We start from the raw sequence: 12,219 nt of genomic DNA, 5'->3' as shown, positions 1-12,219 counted from the left end.
ATTTTTTGGCTGCAGCCGTCATTGTTGTTTGGCGGGTCTGGGCTGGGGATTCGAACCCGCCACCTTAGGTGTACGTGGCTGGCGCCTTAGCCGCTTGAGCTATAGGCTCCGAGCCGAGACTCTGCTTCTACAAAAAAAAAAATAATAATAAAGGGTGGCGCCTGTGGCTCAAAGGAGTAGGGCGCTGGCCCCATATGCCGGAGGTGGCAGGTTCAAACTCAGCCCTGGCCAAAAAGAAAAAAAACTGCAAATAAATAAATAAATTAAATTAAATTAAAATAAAATAGGTCCAGTCTGATACTGCCCAGAAGCATCTGACTGAGCCAAATCCAAACCCTCTTGGAAAACCCACCTTCATCCCAAGCTTCAAGGAATTCCCACAAATGAAGTTCGAAAGAAATAAGTAGCTTCTAGGTAAAAAATCACAAAATGTTAAGAGAAACAATAGACAATGGAAACAAATCTTCATAGACTTCAGACAACAAAATAATTTTTGTTAAACGCTTAGCAAGTAAAAGAGAAGTTTGAAAATCTGAGTAGAGAACAAGAGACTGATGAGAGACCGAGTATATTTGAACAAGGGCCAAGTAGAATGTCTATCTAGAAATTTAAACTATCATAACTAAATCCACAAATTCAATGGTAAGGTTTAATAGATTAGACAAAATTGAATATATGGGACAGAATAAAATTAGAGCTGAAGACAAACCTGAAGAAATTCTCTAAAATGTAGCTCAAATAAAAAGACAGAAAATGTGAAAAAGTATTTCAAAGACATGGAGGATAGAGTGAGAAGACTTAAGATATGTACAATTAAAAGTTCCTAGGAGAGGAGAGAGATAAAGAGATGAGGCAATACCTTTTTTTTTTTTTTTTGGAGACAGAGCCTTAAAGCTGTTGCCCTGGGTAGAGTGCCCTGGCATCATAGCTCATAGCAACCTCCAACTCCTGGGCTCAAGCAATTCTCCTGCCTCTGCCTCCCAAGTAGCTGAGACTACAGGCACCCACCACAATGTCCAGCTATTTTTCGGTTGCAGCCGTCATTGTTTTGTGGGCCTGCGCTGGATTCGAACCCTCCAGCTCAGGTGTACGTGGCTGGCACCTTACCCACTTCAGCCACAGGTGCCAAGCCAAGGTAATACTTAAATAGTGGCTGTGACTCATCCAGAAGTCCATCAACCTATACATTAAAAAATCCTAGTAAACCCCAAAAAGATAAATAAAAAGACCCCCCCCCCGCCCAAGTAGATACACCATAGTGAGAATTCAGAATACCAAAGCCAGAGAAAGTATTTAGGGCAGATCGTTTTCAAAGTAGTGACAATTAGCCTATAACAGAGTATTTCTCAATAGCTGAAAAAGAGTGGAATTGTACTTTCAGCGTGCTGAGAGAAAATGATTGTCAAGCAAGAATTGTAAAACCAATGAAATGAAATTTTAAGAGTAAGAAAAATAACGACATGATCCAACAAAAACTGTATTTGTCACTATCAGGCAGAAAATGACCCCAGATGGAAAAAATGAGAGACAGGAAGGAATGTAGAGCAAAGACAGTGGTGCATATGTGAGTAAATCTAAAGAGATATTGTATAAACAATAATAGCAATGCCTTTGGGCTTAAAAAACAAGATAAAAATTCAAATACATATAATCCTAGCACTCTGGGAGGCCAAGGTGAGTGGATTGAGCTCACCAGCCTGAGCAAAAATGAGACCTCATCTCTAAAAATAGCCAGGTGTTGTGGTCCCAGCTACTTGGAAGACTGAGTCAAGAGAATCAATTGAGCCCAAGAGTTTGAAGTTGCTGTGAGTTGTGATGCCATAGCACTCTACTGAAGGCAACAAAGTGAGATACTGTCTCAAAAACCCCAAAATTAAAATACATAATAGTAGTAGTATATATGCTAAGATAGGGATGATCAGAATTAGTTTTAGAGTTCTTGTGTTATTTGAGAACAAGTGGAGATAACAATTCAAGACGTAGACAAAAACGCATGTTAAAATTTCTAGGGTTAGGCAGGGTGCAGTGGTTCATGCCTGTAATCCTAGCACTTTGGGAGGCTACAGCAGGTGGATTGCCTGTGCTCACAGAGTTCCAGACCAGCCTGAGCAAGAGCAAGACCCTGCCTCTAAAAAATAGCTGGGTTTTACGGAATACTATGCAGCCATAAAAAGATGGAGACTTCACATCTTTTATGTTTACCTGGATGGAGCTGAAACACATTCTTCTTAGTAAAGTATCTCAAGAATGGAAAAAAAGTATCCAATGTACTTAATACTACTATGAAATCAATATATAATCACCTACATACTCATATGACTAGAAAAACATAACTATAGTCCAGAAAGTAGAAGGGAAGAGGAGAGAGAGGGAAGGGGAGGGGGATATGGGAGGAAGGAGGGTATTCGGGGGCAGGGGGACCTCACCTAATGTACATGATGCAATGGTACATTTCAAAACTATTAAGAAATGAGGGCTCGGCGCCTATAGCTCAACCGGCTAAGGCGCCAGCCACGTACACCTAAGGTGGCGGGTTCGAATCCCCAGCCCGGACCCGCCAAACAACAATGATGGCTGCAACCAAAAAATAGCCGGGCGTTGTGGCGGGCGCCTGTGGTCCCAGCTACTTGGGAGGCGGAGGCAAGAGACTCGCTTGAGCCCGGGAGTTGGAGGTTGCTGTGAGCTGTAATGCCACGGCACTCTACCCAGGGGGACAGCTTGAGGCTCTGTCTCAAAAAAAAAAAAGAAATGAGTATAATTGTGATGGATGTGTTACTTAGTTTAATGTAAACATTTTGCATTGTATATGGAAGCAGTACCCTAAACCCCATAAATGCATCAATGTGCAAAGTTATGATTTAATAAAAAACAATTAAAAAAATAGGCCATGGCAGAGGTTACTCTGGGCTTCACTGCACCTAATGGGAAGCCCACCTCTTGCAGGTTTGTACCTTCAAAAAAAAAAAGAATAGCCGGGTGTTGTGGCAGACACCTGTAGTCCTAGCAACCTGGGAGGCTGAAGCAATTGGATCACTTAAGCCCAAGAGTCTGAGGTTGCTGTGAGCTGTAACGCCATGGCACTCTACCAAGGGTGACAAAGTAAGACTCTGTCTCAAAAAAAAAAAAAGAAAAGAAAAGAAAAAAAAAGATTCTACTGTTCTTTTGTTCTCAGAAAAAGACAAAAAAAGAAAAAAAATTCTAGTGCAACCACTAAAATTAGCCAAAAAAAGGTGTAATTTGCAAACTAGTAAAGGAAAATAATGGAATCAGAAAACATAATCAAGGAATAATAGAAAAAGAAACATAGGAAAGGAGGGGAAAATATGAAATAATCACATTTAAATAAATAAATCTGTGTGTGCACGTGCATGTTTAAGTATTTTAATAAATATAAATGGGGCCGGGTGTGGGGGCTCACGTCTGTAATCCTAGCACTCTGGGAGCTGAGGCAGGTGGACTGCTTGAGCTCAGGAGTTCAGGACCAGCCTGAGCAAAAGCAAGACCCCATCTTTACTAAAAATAGAACAACTGAGGCAAACGATCCCTTGAGCCTGAGTTGGAGGTTGGAGCTATGACGCCATGGCACTCTACTCAAGGCGACTGCTTGAGACTTTCTAAATAAATAAATATAAATGGACTAAATGTTTCAGTTAAAAGAAAAATATTACCAGACTAGATAAAGTTAATGAATCAAGTTAAAAGCTGTTCAGAAGGGGCTTATTTCCATGGCCAGAGTCTCCCACCGGGTCTCCAGCCCCAGGCCCGTGAACTGCCCATTGAAGAACCTTGGCCCCTGGCACCAAGGGCTCCAGTCCTCTGCTCGGGGCCTGGCCTTTGGGCAGAGCTCCCCCAGACAGGGCTGTGCCTCCCCCTGCAGAACATGACAATTCTGGGGCACGTGGACGCCTGGTCACTGAGAGGCTGAGCACCTTTGGCCAGTGGTGTTGCTCTCTGCTCTCTTTCCCCAGGCGCCTGGCTCTCTGGCTGTTTTCCTCCCTCTGGGCTGTGGAACCGTCTGGAGATCCTCTCTCCTCAGGAGGAGGAAAGCAGATGTCTGCTCTCCCCACCAGGCATCCAAACATCCCCCCCTCCCCCAGCACAGGCGCGGCTCTGCGCACGTTTAATTCTCTAGTGACTGCTGCCCTCACCTCTATGTGCAGTGAGGGAGGTGACCAGAGCAGGGCGACCTTGACTCCATGGTCCACTCTCAGGGATCAGGACCCTTGGCTTGATCAGCCCCAAGGCCAGGTGCTCACCTGGTCTGCTCAGCAGACGGGGTCACCAGGACATGTTGGGGTTTGTCAGGTCCTGGCCTGGGACAGAGCTGTGGCTCTGAGGCATCTGGTTGTGGGCAGATGGGAATTCTGAAGTCACAGAGGTGACCTGGGGCCTCTCACCTTTCTTCAAGGTGCTTTCCCTCCACCTCGTGTCACTGGGATTTCAGGCATTCCTGGGTCATGTTTTTGGGGAAATGGGTGGTGTGGTGCCCTTGAACATCAAAGCAGAGCCACCTTAGAAAGCACTTCCCCATCTGCCATAGCTGTCAGCCATGGCCATGATGAGAATCGCCTGGAGAGCTTTGAAAACACACCAACATCTCCGAGGGTGGGCAGGGCTTGGTCTCGATGAGCAGCACTGGAGCCTCACAATGGCCTTGAAGGGCTGGCTCTGTGGTTACCACCATCCAGAGGGGACACAGAGGTCAGAAGTGAAGCTACATGGCCAGGTCAGAGAGCAACTGAAAGGCCGGAGGCTGAGTCTCAGGTGAACAGAGCAGGTGGCCCTCTGCTTTGTCGCCTTAGATCCAGGCTTCCTTATGGGGCCACAAGGTTTCAGGTTGGTTTGAGAGCTCACGCCACTGGCTGGGAAGACATTTCTGCCACCTCTTCCTCCAGGGCTGGGCTATGGCTCCTCCAAGCACCATGACATGGGTGGGTCATCTCCACACCCAGCCTCGAGTTGGTTCCTTTCACTGAAAAGACACGCCCTTGGTGAGGGGGAGGAAGCATTTTTGAGGTGAAATGTTGTCTCATAGCCAGGAATGGAAAATATTAAAAGCCCATCGGCGCCAACAAGGTTCATGCCAGGGCCAGAAAATACACAAGGAGGGATGTCCCTGCAGTGGAGGTCACGGTGGGGGTCAGTCAGGGGGGCTGCCCCCGCCCTGCGTCCAAGGCTGCCTCCATCTTCAGGGCCACAGCAGGCCTCTCCCCAGCCAGAGGAAGGTCCTGGGGTAATGACCCCAAGAAGAAAGCCCTGTGGGTGTATCAGATTTGGTTTACTCACATTCCAGAAAAAAACAGGGGGTATAGGAATGTGGGGACATTGAGGTAGAATATCTGACTGGGAGTGTGCGAGGCCGGGCCAGCCAGTCCAGACACAGGTTCTGGAACATTCTGGGTGTTGGGATGCTGAGAGAGGTGAGCCATGGTCCCTATCCTCTAAGGATTTCACCACAGAGATGGGGTAGGGCAAGAAAACAGACAATGTTGGTAGAACATGTCAAACCCTGTGCAGGTGGAGTACACAGGGACTGTGGATGACAGAAAGGGGACAGTTAGCTCAGCCTGCAGCTAGGAGGAAGGGTTTTCAGAGAGGGTGGTACCTGGCCTGAGTCTTGCTACAGATAGATATTACGAGAACTTGCACAAAACTGGGTATGTGTTCTCAGGAGTTATCTCTCCATGTTTGGAAAGAGAGATACTGACAGACACAAGCAAATGGATTCATCCTCCCCATGGGGGCTCCCTTTCCCACTGCCCCCACCACATGCCCACCAAGGTACAAGCACACTCACAAGGTAGTAGAGAAAGTACCAGAATTCTTCTCACTGGGGGAGAGCTGTTCATGCAAGAGAAATGCTTTAATAAGAACTGAGGGTAGAATATGAGGCCCCTGGTGGCTGGAAATCTGCAGGGCTCCAGAGGCTGGGAAAGCAGCTCCACTGAAAAGAGAGAGAAGGGTCTGAAGGTGGGTGTTAGGAGCAGTGATGGGAGAGGAAGAGGATGGGGGAGCGGGTGTTGAGGTGGCCCCTTGGTCAAGTTCAATAACACGTGAAAGCTCGGTGTGCATAACTGCTTATTGTGGGGACTAAAAGGAATGAGCTTCATGTTGAAATGGATGTGGAATGGGATAAAAAACCTGAGCTCAAAATGGAGGAAGCCCCGAAGCAGAGGAGGCTTACTGGGATCAAGAGACAACCTTGATCTTTTGCCAGGTACAGTGGCTGGCACCTATAATCCTAGCACTCTGGGTGGCTGAGGTGGATGGACAGCTTGAACTCAGGAGTTTGAGACCCCATTTCTACTAAAAATAGAAAAACTAGCTGGGCATCGTGGTGGGCGCCTACAGTCCCAGCTACCTGGGAGGCTGAGACAAGTGGATAGCTCAAGCTCAGGAGTTTGAGGTTGCTGTGAGCTATAATGACAGCACGACACTCTACCAAGGGTGACCAAGTGAGACTCTTGATAGCACAGTGGTTATGGCGCTGGCCACATGCACTGAGGCTGGCAGGGTCAAACCTGGCTCCAGCCTGCTAAACAACAATGACAAGTGCAACAAAAAAATAGCTGACTATTGTGGTGCGGGGGCCTGTAGTCCCAGCTACTTGGAAGGCTGAGGCAAGAGAATCGCTTAAGCCTAATAGTTTAAGGTTGCTATGAGCTGTGACGCCACAGCATTCTACTAAGGGTGACGTAGTGAGACTCTGTCTCAAAAAAACAAAAAGAGAGAGAGAGAGAGATACAACCTTGGATTGGGCGAGGTGGTTCCTGTCTGTAATCCCAGCACTTTGGGAGACTGAGGCAGGAAGATCACTTGAAACCAGAAGTTCAAGACCAGCGTGGGCAATGCAGTAAGACTCCTTCTCTACAAAAATAAAAAAAATTAGCTGGGCATGGTGCCACATGCCTGTAGTCCTAGCAACTTGGGAAGTTGAAGCTGGACAACTACTTGAGCCCAGGACTTCAAGGCAAAATGAGCTCTAATTGTGCCATTGCACTCCAGCCTGGGTGACAGAGCAAGACCTTATCTCAGAGAGAGCGGGGGAAGGAGGGAGAGGGAGAGAGAGAGACAACCTTGGAAGGGACCTGGGGTTCAAAGCAATTATCACTTGGATTTCGAGGGGCAGGAAAATCCCAGTTGTCACTATGGCGACTCTGTTGTAAGTTTTAGAGACTATCAAATTCCCTCATTTTACCATGCAGAAAACTGAGGTAGAGAGAGGGAATGTCAAATGCCTAAAGTCACTGCGTGTGGGGATCAGAGCTGGGTTTAGGTATATACTTGTCCTGACACACCCAGACAGGCTTACACATTGTCACACACTGCATGTGCATAGAGTTCCATTTACACTGCTCCAGGGACACAGGTACTGTCCCTCTGGGTTGCTGTCGTGTACACTGAGGCTTCTCAGATCTGTCATTAAGCTGGAGTGGCTGGGCCATGCCTGCCTGCCCTCCCCTGCCTTCTCCTGCCTCCAATCCCAGCCACATGCAGAAGGAGAACACCTGGGTAGTGTCTGAGATTCTCTGGAGTCTCCTCCTGCAAGCGGGGCAGGATGCTACCCCCCAAACTGATCCAGAGCTACCCAGCTGTCAGAGCTGTGGCTGCATCATCTAGAGACAACATCTCAGTGTTCAGAGTGGCGCAAGATGCCTCCCTCATCAGACCCAGAAGTGGGACTGCAGCCCTCTGGCTTCTCAGCTCAGTGACATGCCTAAGAGGTTCCTGGAGTGGAGCCAGGGGCCTAGATACCAAATAGGAGACCGAGCCCCAGTCTTGGCTCTACATCTCCTTCCACGAATGGACCAGGCAAACCTCTTCTCTTCTTGGGAAGGGAGTCTGAAATTATGATGTTAAGCTCTGGCCTGGTGGCTCAGGCCTATAATCCTAGCACTTGGCAGATGGGGTTTCTCTGTAGCTCAGGCTGGTCTAGAACTCCTGAGCTCAAGCAATCCACTCGCCTTGGCCTCCCAAAGTGGAGTCATGGTTTTTTTAAAAAAGGAGTTGGTCAATAGAAAAAGGATAACCTTTTCTTTCTTTCTTTATTTTATTTTCAGTTTTGGCTGGGGCCAGGCTTGAACCCGCCACTCCCGGCGAACGGGGCTGGCGCCCCACTTCTTAAGCCACAGGCTCTTTATTTATTTATTTTATTTTATTATTATTATTTTTTTTTTGAGACAGAGTCTCAAGCTGTCGCCCTAGGTAGAGTGCTACGGCATCACAGCTCACAGCAACCTCCAACTCCTGAGCTTAAGCTATTCTCTTCCCTCAGTAGCTGAGACTACAGGCACCCGCCACAATGCCCAGCTATTTTTCTGTTGCAGTTGTCATTGTTGTTTTAGCTGGCCTGGGCCAGGTTCAAGCCCACAACTCTTGGTTTATGTGGCCAGCGCCCTGCTGACTGAGCTACAGGCGCCACCCAGAAAGGACGACCTTTTCAACAAGTACTACTGGAAAGAGTTGACATCCCTCATGCAGGAAAAAAAAAAAAAAGAACTTTGACCCATATTTCACATAATATACAACAACTATCATAGACCTAAAAATAAATCTATGATTTATTTAAATAGTTCAAAACAAATCATAGACCTAAGAAATAAAATCTAAAACTAAAAGAAACTCAGAGAAAACCTGGGAGAAAATTGCTACTGTGGGTTAAGTGAAGATTTCTTAGATCTGAACCAAAAGCATGATTCATAAAACAAAAAATTGATAAATTAGAAAAGGTAAGCGATAGACTGGGAAAAGATATTTTCAAAACACATATCTGATACAGGACTTGTATCTCGAATACATAAAGTACATGTGCTACTGGCACAAAACTAGAGAGGCTGATGTGTGGAACAGAATAGAGAACCAAGAGATGAACCCAGCCACTTATGGTCATTTGATCTTCGACAAGCCTATCAAAAACATTCACAGGGGGAAGGACTCCCTCTTTAACGAATGGTGCTGGGTGAACTGGCTGTCGAACTATAGAAGACTGAAAGTGGACCCTCACCTTTCACCATTAACAAAAATTGATTCTCACTAGATAAAAGATTTAAACTTAAGACATGAAACTATAAAAATACTAGAAGAGAGTGCAGGGAAAACACTTGAAGAAATTGGCCTGGGAAAATACTTTATGAGGAGGACCCCCTGGGCAACTGAAGCAACACCAAAAATACATTACTGGGATCTGATCAAACTAAAAAGCGTTTGCACAGCTAAGAGCACAGTAAGTAAAGCAAAGACAACCTTCGGAATGAGAGAAGATTTTTGCAGGTTATGCTTCCAACAAAGGTCTGATAACTAGAATCCACAGAGAACTCAAACGAATCAATAAGAAAAGAACAAAAAAGCCCATTTCTATGTGGGCAAGAGATTTGAACAGAAACTTCTCTGAAGAAGACAGGCATATGGCATATAAACACATGAAAAAATGCTCATCATCCTTAATCATCAGAGAAATGCAAATCAAAACCACTTTGAGGTATCATCTAATTCCAGTAAGATTAGCCCACATCACAAAATCCCAAAACTACAGATGTTGGCGTGGATGTGGAGAGAAGGGAACACTTCTACACTGCTTGTGGGAATGCAAGCTAATATGACCCTTTGCAAAAGAAGTTTGGAGAATACTCAAGGAACTAAAGGTAGACCAACCATTCGATCCTGCAATTCCTCTACTAGGTAGATACCCAGATGATCAAAAATAATTTTACAACAAAGACATTTGCACCAGAATGTTTATTGCAGCCCAATTCATAATCACCAAGACATGGAAACAGCTTAAGTACCCATCGACCCATGAATGGATTAACAAATTGTGGTATATGTACACCATGGAATACTATGCAGCCATAAAAAGATGGTGTCTTCACATCTTTTGTGTTTACCTGGATGGAGCTGGAACATATTCTTTTTAGCAAAGTATCTCAGAATGGAAAAAAAATTATCCAATGTACTCAATACTGTTGTGAAATCAATATATAAGCACCTACACATTCATACAAATGGTAAAAAGTAACTGTAGTCTAGAAAGCAGAAGGGAAGGGGAGAGAGAGGGGAAGGGAAGGGGGAAGCAAGAGGGGGGAGGGTTTGGGGGGGACTTCACCGAATGTACATGATGCAATGATACATTTCAAAACTATTAAGAAAAATATAATTGTGATGGATGTGTTAATCAGTTCAATGTAAGCATTTCACATTGTATATCAAATCAGTACACTGAACCCCATAAATGCATCAAGGTACACAGTTATGGTGTTTTTTTTTTTCTTTTGCAGTTTTTGGCTGGGGCTGGATTTGAACCTGCCACTTTCTCTTTTTTGAGACAGGGCCTCAAGCTGTCCCCCTGGGTAGAGTGCTGTGGCACAGCTCACAGCAACCTCCAACTCCTGGGCTCAAGCGAGTCTCCTGCCTCAGCCTCCCAAGTAGCTGGGACCACAGGCGCCCACCACAACGCCTGACTATTTTTTGGTTGCAGCCATCATTGTTGTTTGGCGGCCCAGGCTGGATTCAAACCCGCCACCTTAGGTGTATGTGGCTGGCGCCTTAGCCGCTTGAGCCACAGGCGCCGAGCCGAACCTGCCACTTTCAGCATATGGGGCTGGCCCCCTACTCCTTTAAGCCACAGGTGCCACCCCACAGTTATGATTTAATAAAAAAAAAATAAAGTACATGTGGGCCAGGCACAGTGGCTCATGCCTATAATCCTAGCACTCTGGGAGGCTGAGGCGGATGGATTGCCTGAGCTCATGGGCTCGAGACCAGCTTGAGCTAGAGCAAGACTTCGCCTCTAAAAATAGCTGGGCATTGTGGCAGGTGCCTGTAGTCCCAGCTACTCGAGAGGCTGAGGCAACAGAATTACTTGAACCTGAGAATTTGAGGTTGCTGTGAGCTGTGATGCCATGGCACTCTGCCAAGGGCAACAAAGGGAGACTCTGCCTCAAAATAAATACATACATAAATAAAGTACATGTAAAACTCAATAATAAGAAAACAAATAATTCAGTTACAAAATGGGCAAAATATTTGACCTGATACTTCATCAAAGAGGATACATGAATGGCAAGTAAGATACTCAACATGATTGGTCTTTAGGAAAATACAAATTGAAACCACAATGAAATCACACTGCACACCCAATAAAATGATTAAGAAAGACTCCAACATAAAACCTTGACAATATCAGGTGCAGATGAAGATCCTGAAATTCCTCCTTTTTTTTTTGAGACAGAGTCTCATTTTGTCATCCTTGGTACAGTGCTTTGGCATCATAGTTCACAGCAAGCTCAAACTCCTGGGCTCAAGTGATTCTCTTGCCTCAGCCTTCCAAGTAGCTGGGACTACAGGTACCCGCCATAACACCCAGATATTTTTAGAGGCAGGGTCTTGCTCTTGCTCAGGCTGGTCTCCCACCTGTGAGCTCAGGCAATTCACCCATCTCATCTTCCTAGAGTGCTAGGATTACAGGCGTTAGCCACCATGCCCAGCCTGGTTTTTTTTTTTTTTTGAGGCAGAGACTCTGTCACGCTGAGTAGAGTGTTGTGGCATCATAGCTCACAGCAACCTCAGACTCTTGGGCTTGAGCCATCCTCTTGCCTCAGCCTCTCAAGTAACTAGGACTACAAGCGTGCACCACAACACAGGGTTAGTTTTTCTATTTTGGGTAAACACAGGGTCTCACTTTGCTCAAGCTAGTCTCAAACTCCTGAGCTCAAGCAATGTTCACACCTCGGCCTCCCAAAGCGCTAGGATTCCAGGCATGAGCCAACGCACCTGGGCAGATGAGGATGTTGAGCAGCTAGAACTCTCATACCTTGCTGGTGGGAATGTAATTCACACAGACACTCTGGAAAATAGTTTAGTGATTTCTTATAAAGTTGGACATACATTTACCATATAACCCCACTCCTAAGTGTTTACCACCCAAAAATGATGAGCATATTGATACAGAACCTCTATGCAAACATTTACAGCTAAAATGAAATTACTAAAAACTAGAGAAAAGAAAATAACCCACATGTCTTCAGTTGGGAGATGGATAAACAAACCATGGTACATAGGTACAATGGATACTACTCAGCAATAAAAAGGAATACATATTGCTACACACAACATGGATGGTTATACTGAGTAAAAGAAAGTAGACTCAAAACCTCACTTAGGGCGGCGCCTGTGGCTCAGTGAGTAGCTGGCCCCATATACTGAAAGTGGCGGATTCAAACC

Source organism: Otolemur garnettii, unplaced genomic scaffold (genome assembly GCF_000181295.1).
Source record: "Otolemur garnettii isolate 467f Iridium unplaced genomic scaffold, OtoGar3 scaffold00011, whole genome shotgun sequence".
Classification (NCBI taxonomy): Eukaryota; Metazoa; Chordata; class Mammalia; order Primates; family Galagidae; genus Otolemur; species Otolemur garnettii.
This window is presented reverse-complemented; position numbering follows the sequence as displayed.